We start from the raw sequence: 8,886 nt of genomic DNA on the forward strand, positions 1-8,886 counted from the left end.
TACTCCCTAGTAAATTTTTCAATTTCATTGGAGTCTGTTGTAGTAACTCCCTTTTCATTTATAGTTTTGTTTGTGTCTTCTCTGTCTTTTGTTTAGTTTGCCTGTGGGTTTATCAATCTGATTAACTTTTCTAAAGAATCGACTTTGATGGGTTGATTCTGTTTATGTTATTTTACTTTTTTTTTGCAGACTCTATTTCATTAATTTCTGTCATCACCTGTTATTACTTGGCATTTACTCTGTTAGGTCCTGGCATCTTATTTTTCTCTAGTACACTATTTTTCACCAGTTTATAAGTGTTTAGCCCAGTTTAAAAGTATTTGTATAGTTGCTGAAGTTTCTCCTGCTGTTAATTTCTAGTATCATTCTACTCTGGTTTGAGAGAATGCAAGGAATTATCACTTTTTTGGTTAAAACATCTGGTATGGATTGATTTCTGACCTATGTATTTAATTTTTTAAAAGCTTACATTTACCACAAAGATGAAGGTATATATATATTTCCCCCCCCCCCTCTCTTTGAGGCAAGCCCAACAGACTGGCTGTTTTATGTAAGAAAGCAAGAGTGAGATCAAGAGAGAGAGTGAGGGAGATGAGGTGTGGAGGGAGAGAGAATTGACACACTTGGGCCACCAACCACTGCAGTTGACCTCCATACATATGCACAATCTTATGCACATGTGCACCCGTGTGCACTTGCATCATTTTGTGCATCTGACTTACTTGGAACCTGGAGAGTTGAACATGGGCCCTTAGGCTTCATAAGCAAGCATCAGCCATCTCTCCAGCCCTATACTCTTTCTTTTTTTTAGATAGAATTTTCTGTAGATATTTCTTAAATCCAGCTGGTCTGTGGAATAATTTAGTTAGTAATATCTTTATTAATTTTTAGTTTGGAAGACTTGTCCAAATATGTGTGTTGATTTAAATTCTACCTTGATTCTTGTGCTTGGACCTGTGGGACTTTTTATGCCTTTCAGAGGATATTTTGTTAAAATTGAGATTCAATATTTGGTGCATGAATATTTTCAGTTGTTATATCTTCTTGTTGAATTTTGCCCTTAGTGTCTTTCCTTGTCTCTTTAGAATACCTTCATTTTGAAGACTACTGGATTAGACATATGTATATCCATGGCCCCTTCTTTTCTGTTTCCATTTGCTTTCCATCCATCGACACTTCATATCTGGATATCTTTCCTATCCATATGAGTTTTTTTTTTAAATATATATATCTTATTTACAACTCCTATCCTTACAGACAACAAACCATATTTCCCTCCCTTCTTCCACTTTCCCCTTCATAAATCTGCTCTCCATCATATCCCCTCCCTCTTTCCATTAGTCTCTCTTTTAATTTTATGTCATCATCTTTTTCTCCTATTATGAGGGTCTTGTGTAGCTATTGGTAGGCACTGCGAGGTCATGGATAGCCAGGCTAATTTCTGTCCACACAGTTGCATGTAAGGAGTGGTACACTTCCTTTGGCTGTTAAATTCTTTCCACCACCTCTTCCACAATGGACCCTGAGCCTTGGAGGGTGTGATGAGATGTTTCAGTGCTCAACACTTCTCCGTCCCTTCTTCTCAGCACAATGTCAACTTTTGGGTCATCCCAGTGGTCATCACCATTTGAAAAGAGAAGATTCTCTAAACAGTCATGAGAGTAGCATTAATATATGAGTATTAACATTAAGAGTAGTGCTTTTAGGGCAATTTGGTGAGAGTAATATATGCAGTTATCCAGACAAGAGCAAGCTTTATGCCCCTACGGTTCATGATCTACCCTGCCATAGTCTTTTGATTAGGTTTACAGTACCAGCTGTATATTCCCTCCTATATAGTGGACCTTCAGTCCAATTAGAAAGTAGTTGGTTTTCCCCACAGAAGATATGCCACTATTTCACTCATTTGGTCATTTGGCCTGTCTGGCCAAACTTGAGACTTCCAGTGTCCACTGTTTTCACCACTGATGACTTCTGTCTCCCATAAGGCTGCATACAGTGCAGCTTATTCCAGCTTTCAGTAGCTGGTCTATAAGGGAGAAGGTTTTCTGCTCAGCTCCAGCATGATATCTCAGTGACTTTGCCACTCAGGCATGTGAAGTCTTCAGCAATAGGGTATTACTGTTGCTTTCTCAAAGGAAACCAAGGGCCTTGGCAATAGCCTGTGATGTTTGGGAGGCAACAGGGAGCTCCTTGGCCAACAACTCACTAGAATGTATGCCATCCCTGGCATTGAAAATTTTCTAGTAATAATCTATCACTTCTTGATGTGCCATTGTTCAAGAAAATAGGTTTCATATGTCTTATTCAGAATATCTTGAATTTTGATTGACCATCTACCCTGCCCTTCTTTTATATAGTCTCTTCCTCTGACCTCACTTAGGCCTTTCCCCTCAATATAATCCGTTATTCTACTTACATATATACAATATTATCCTCTTAAGTCCTTCCCTCGCCTCCCTCCCTTATAGTCTTTTTCTAGCTTACTTGCCTTTGCTACCAATTTTTGGTTCCAGCTCACATATAAGTCTATACATTTGTAGCTAGGATCCACATATGAGAGAGAACATGTGATGTTTGGCTTTCTGGGCCTGAGTTACTCACTTAGAATACCCTTGCTAGATAAAACCATTTCCCTGCAAATTTCATAATTGCATTTTTCCATAATGCTGATTAAAACTCCATTGTGTAAAATGTACCACATATTTATCATCCATTCATTTGTGGTGGGACATCTAAGCTGGTTCCATTTCCTAGCTGTTGTGACAACAGCAGCAATAAACATGGTTGTGCAAGTATCTCTAAGGTAGTGAGAAGAGTCATTAGGATATATGCCTAGGAGTTCTGTAGCTGTATCATATGGTAAATCTAGTTTTAGCTGTCTCAAGAACCTCCACACTGATTTCCACAATGGCTGTACCAGTCTAAATTCCCACCAATAGTACAGAAGGGTTCCCCTTTTTCCGAATCCTCACCAAAATTTATTGTCTTTTGTTTTCTTGATGAAGTCATTTTGACAAGAGAGAGATGGAATCTCAAAGTCATTTTAATTTGCATTTCCCTGATGGCTAAGGATGCAGAACAATTTTTTAGATGTTTATATGCTATCTGTATTTCTTCCAGTGAAAATTCTATATTTAGTTCCATAGCCCATTTTTAATTGGGTTGAGTTTTTATTGTTCTGTTTTTTGAGTTCTTTGTGTATTCTCAATATTAATCCTTTGTCAGATATGTAGCTGGCAAAAATTTTCTCCCAGTCTGTAGGTTGTCTCTTTGCTCTACTCACAGTGTCCTTTGCTGTACAAAAGCTTTGTAATTTCATGAGATCCCAGCAGTTGATTATATATAATATAATTATATATAATAGTGGTTTTATTTCCTGAGTAATTAGAGTTGTATTCAGAAAGTCATTACCTATGCCAATATGTTGAAGGGTTTCCCCTCACTTTTCCTCTAGCAATTGCAGAGTTTATGGTCTGTTATTAAGGTCCCTGATCCACTTGGATTTGATTCTTGTGCAAGGAGAAGACAAGGATGTATTTTCATCCTTCTACATATAGATATCTAGTTTTCCCAGCACCACTTTTTGAAGACACTGTCTTTTCTCCAATGAATATTTTTGGGATTTTTGTCAAAAATCAGATGGCTGTAGCTGCCTGGATTAACATCTGGGTCCTCTATTCTGTTCCATTGACCTATGTGTCTGTTTTGTGCCAATACCATGCTGTTTTTGTTACTATTGCTTTTTAATATAGGTTAAAATCGGGTATGGTGATGCCATAAGCCTTATTTTTGTTTCTCAAAATTGTTTTAGCTATTTGAGGTTTTGTGTGCTTCCAAATAAATTTTAGGACTTTTTATATTTGTGTGAAGAATGCCATTGGGATTTTAATGGGGAATGTATTAAATATGTAGATTGCTTTTGGTAATATTGACATTTTCAAAATAGTGAATCTTCCAATCCAAGAACATGGGATGTCTTTTCGTTTCCTTGCATCTTCTGCAGTTTCTCAATTGAGTGTTTTAAAGTTCTCATTGTAGAGATCCTTCCCCTTGGATAAGTGTATTCCAAGGTACTTGATTTTTTTGAGGCATTCAAGACTTATTCATCATTCAATAGTGTACTGTTTAGTTCCCATGAATTTCTGTATGCTCTATAGATTTCTTTTTGTAGATTTGCAGTTTAATCACATTGTGGTCAGATAGAGTACAAAGGATTATTTCAATTTTCCTGTATTTGTTGAGATTTGCTTTGTGTCCTAATATGCGGTCTGTTTTAGTGAATGTTTCATGTGTTGCTGAGAGAAATGTATATTCTGTAAAATTTGGATGGAATGTTATGTAGGTATCTGTTAGGTACATTTGTTCCATGACATCATTTAATCCAGATGTCTCTCTGTTTATTATTTTTTTTTTCCAGGATCACCTGTCAATGATCAGAGTGGGGTACTGAAGTCACCCACTACAACTGTGTTTGGTGTTACCTGTGACCTTAAGTCTAATACTGTTTGTTTGATGAAATTGGGAGCTCTCATGGTAGGTGCATATATGTTGAGGATTATTATGTCCTCCTGTTGAAGTTTTCCTTTAATCAATATAAAATTACCTTCTTTATCATTTCTCACTAGTGTTGGTTTGAAGTCTATCCTGTCAGATATTAGGATGGCAACCCCTTCTTGTTTCCTAGGCCCATTTGCTTGAAATACCATTTTCTATCTTTTTACCCAAAGACAGTATCTATCTATGATTGAGGGATAAGTTTCCTGGAGGCAACAAATGGCAGGATCCTGCCTTTAATTCCAGTCAGCCAGCCTGTGTCTTTTGGTTGGGGCACTGAGGCCATTGATATTAAGAGTTAATATTGAAGGGTATGTATTTATTCTCACCATTGTTATTTTGTAGTGTTTCCTGTTTTACCTTTACTCACTTGTTTTAACTGTTATTTGAGTGTGGATTATTTTTTCCTACTTACTCCTGTGTATGTTTTGCTTTCTCTTCAGTGTGAAGTTTCTTAAACACTAAAATAGCTAAATCCAGTCTATTGTTCTCCATGTTTTTATTATGAGTTTACATTTAAAGTTGTTATTAAGTGAACTTTTCGTTTATCTTATAATATGTTCAGTGAAATTTTTGTTGGCTGGTTGATGTTTTTTTTTCTTTATTAGTTATGTACATACTCAGTATTTGAATAGCACATGTTGGTACCATGCTTACTCTCATCCCTGTCTGCCCCCCTCTGAAGGGATCCACCTCATTGGGGATGCCAGTTATCCCCATGGGGATTGTGGGTTGTGCATTGTGGGGGTAGCCATCAGTTATTGGGAAGAGGCAATGTCTCTGTGCATAATGTCCCAACTAAGATTCTAATAATCTTTCTGCCCCCTCTTCTGTGAATTTCCCTGAGCCATGTTGGGTTCATTTTAGATCTACTTCATTGATGAGGGTTTGGGAGCTTCTGTGTCTCTGGGTCTCTGGTTTAGTAGGAGTTGAGTGTTCTCTGTATCTATCTCCTTCACCCTTTTGCTAGTATCAGGTTCACCAAGAAAGAAGCATTCTTGGTCATTTCCCCAACTACTCTATGGTTTCACCTAGGGCCCTGGTGAGGTGCAATGGGCTAATTCTGTCCTCAATTTCTGTGTCCATCTGTAATAAAGAAGCAGATTCTCCAATGGAGAGTGAAGACTGCACCGGATAAATGGGATAACCATTATTAGTTGAGAGAGAATTTAATAGGGGTACGCCCTCTTTATCCCAAGATTGGTGAGAGCTTGATAGTGGAGAGTGAACTTGTTTTTTGGATATTTTTGTGACTTGTTTCCCATTTCCAGCTATGGGTTCTGTTCCATTGAGCAGATCCATTAGCCAAATCAAGAGCAGTTGGTTATTCACCATGGTTTTTTGCCACTATTGCATTTGTGTGAGCATCATGTCAGGTTGTTTGCTGCTGAGTATCTTAGACCACAAGTTGCTTGAACAGATGTTGGCCATTTTCCTTCAGTTGCTCATGTAGCACCTTCTGGCACTAGACAAGCTAACTGTCTAGGGATTAACTCTCTTCCAGATTCCAGTCATGTCTCTCCATTCTCCATTACAGCAGCATATCATATCTTTGGCAATAGGGTCTTACCATTAACCTTTGGTGGGTAATAAATTGCTCTGACAGAAATCTTTCTTCTTTTGGGAAACCTTGTAGGTCTCTCTGATTAACAGCTCATTGTGATTGTTATCTGCCTGTTGGTACTGGGAGTTACAGGCCAGCTACAAGGAAAAACAAGGAAGATAAAGATAGGTAATATAAAAGAGAAAGAGAGGAGAGAGAGAGAGAGAGAAAGGGAGAGAGAGAGAGAGAAAGAAAGAAACAGGAGATATTAAGGTTAGTCTTCATACCCTCTCCAGGGCCCTTTGATTGAAGTGTTCCCACTAAGGACCTGATAAAGGTTCAACCTTTTAGTCTGCCTTTCAGTATATAGGATTTTATGGTAGCAGTTCCATTTGCTTTTGTTTCCCTCCTCACTCTTACCCTCTCCTGCATCCCCACCTCCCCTAGTGTCTGGACCTCAAGATGCCTGTTAGCCCTGTCAGCATCTCAGGCAGATCCAGGTTAGGAGCCAAAAATGAGTGAGACTACATGATGATTGTATTTCTGTGATTGTGTGAGTTCACTCAGAATGATCTGTTCCAAGTTTGACCAATTTCTCCAAATTTCATTGTGTCATTTTTCCTTAATGCTATGGAGAATTCCATTGTGTAGATATATCACATCTTGTTTATCTATTCATTCAATGATGGGCATCTGGGTTCATTCCAGTTTTTAGCTATTATGAATTGAGCAGTTATAAACATGGTTGAGCAAATCTCTCTGAACTGAGTCATGGAGCTTTTAGGATAAATGCCCAGCAAGGAAATAACTGGGTCTGTTGGTAACTCTATAGTCAACCCTTTTACGAGCCTCCATATTGCTTCCCATAGTGGTTTTACAGTCTTCCATTCCCACCAACAGTGAATAAGGTTTTCTGTTTCTCTACATCCTCGCCAATATTTGTTTTGCTGTTTTTTTTTTAAATTTTCTTTACTATTTATTTAATTGCAATCAGAGAGAGAGGAGAGAGAGAAGAGTGACAGACAGAAAGAGAATGGGCACACCAGGGCCTCCAGCCACTGAAAACAAACTCCAGATGCATGTGTCCCCTTTGCATCTGACTTATGTGGGTCCTGGGGAATTGAACTGAGGTCCTTTGGCTTCAGAGGCAAGCACATTAACTGCTCAGCCATCTCTCCAGTTCTTCATTTGATATTTTTAATGTTTGCTATCCTTACTGGGGTAAGGTAGAATATCATAGTTGTCTTAATTTGCATTTCCCTGATGGTTAGGGATGTTTAACATTTTCTTAAATGTGTATTTCCCACTTACCTTTTTTCTTTGAGAACTCCCCATTCAGTTCTCTGTGTCATTTTATGAGTGTGTTGTTTGGTGTTTTTATTGTTTAGGTTTTTGAGTTCTTTGTAGATTCTAGAAATTAGGCCTCTGTCAGTTGTATAGCTGGCAAAAATTTCCTCCCATTCTGTGGGTAATCTATTAGCTCTACTTATTGTATGTTTGGTGTTTTATATATACATATATAACACCAAACATACCATATATATATATATATATGTGTGTGTGTGTGTGTGTATATATATATATATATATATATATATATATATATATATATATATACACATACATATACATGCATGCCTGCATGATTATACATACATACATGTGTGTGTGTGCATGTGCATGCACATGTTCAGGGCCATGCCAATGCCAATCCCTCTTGCCTCTTTGAGACTATCAGACACTTGCATCTTTTTGTATCCTGCTTACAAGGACAGTATGACAATTGAACCCATGCCACTTGGATTGCAAGCAAGCACCTATATCTACAGAGCCAACTCCTCTCCCCTGGTATTGATTTATTATTTTTCTCAGTTACTTTTGAGGTTTATTCCATTGCTCTGCTAAACATGGTTGACTTATTAGCAGGTTTTCTTTGTTTCTTTCTTGGTGAGTATTGTTCACATGTACACATCAATGAGTTGGTGTTTCTTCCTACTCTCTATATAGTAATCCTTTTGAATTTTCTGTTTGTCAGTAATTGCCTTTAGCATCTCCAGTGGCATAATCGGTTTGTGTGTGATATAAATTGATTTAATTTGTGTTTATCTTGGAATATGCTTCTCTATTAATTATGAAAGATAATTTTGGTAGTATAGCACTCTTTAAAATATTTTATTTGGGAGAGAAAGAAATAAGTAGACACACACAGAGAGAATGGACATTCTAGGACCTTTAACCACTGCAAACAAACTCCAGATGCATGCACTAACTTGTGCATATGGTTTTATGTGGATCCAGGGGAAATTGAACCTGGGTTCTTTGGCTTTGCAGGCAAGCACCTTAACTACTAAACAATCTTGCCAGACCATGTATAGCACTCTTGGTTGAAAGCTGTATACTTTATTATCATGAAATATATTTTTCTATGATTTTCTTGTTAAAGAATTGAAGTTTTCTCATGTTATTGGATTTTTTTATGTGAGTTGATATTTTTCCCTTGTACCTCTTTTTATTTTTTTCAGACCAAAAAAAGTGTATTTTTTTCAAGGTATTCTTTTCAAGACAGGGACTTGCTATATTGTCAAGGTCAGCTGTGAATGCAGGATCGTGAGTGTGGGATGACATAATTGTGTAGTACTACCACACCCAGCTTCTTACTCCACTTCAATTGGATTCAGTCCCAACTGCTGCTTGTAGCAATGAGTAATTCCCTCTGAGACCAGGCTGGAGGGCTCCTGCTCCATGGAAGGGTGCATAGCAGGGAATTAACAAAGAAGGTACCAAAA

The sequence above is a fragment of the Jaculus jaculus genome, chromosome X, assembly GCF_020740685.1.
Source record: "Jaculus jaculus isolate mJacJac1 chromosome X, mJacJac1.mat.Y.cur, whole genome shotgun sequence".
NCBI classification, from domain to species: domain Eukaryota; kingdom Metazoa; phylum Chordata; class Mammalia; order Rodentia; family Dipodidae; genus Jaculus; species Jaculus jaculus.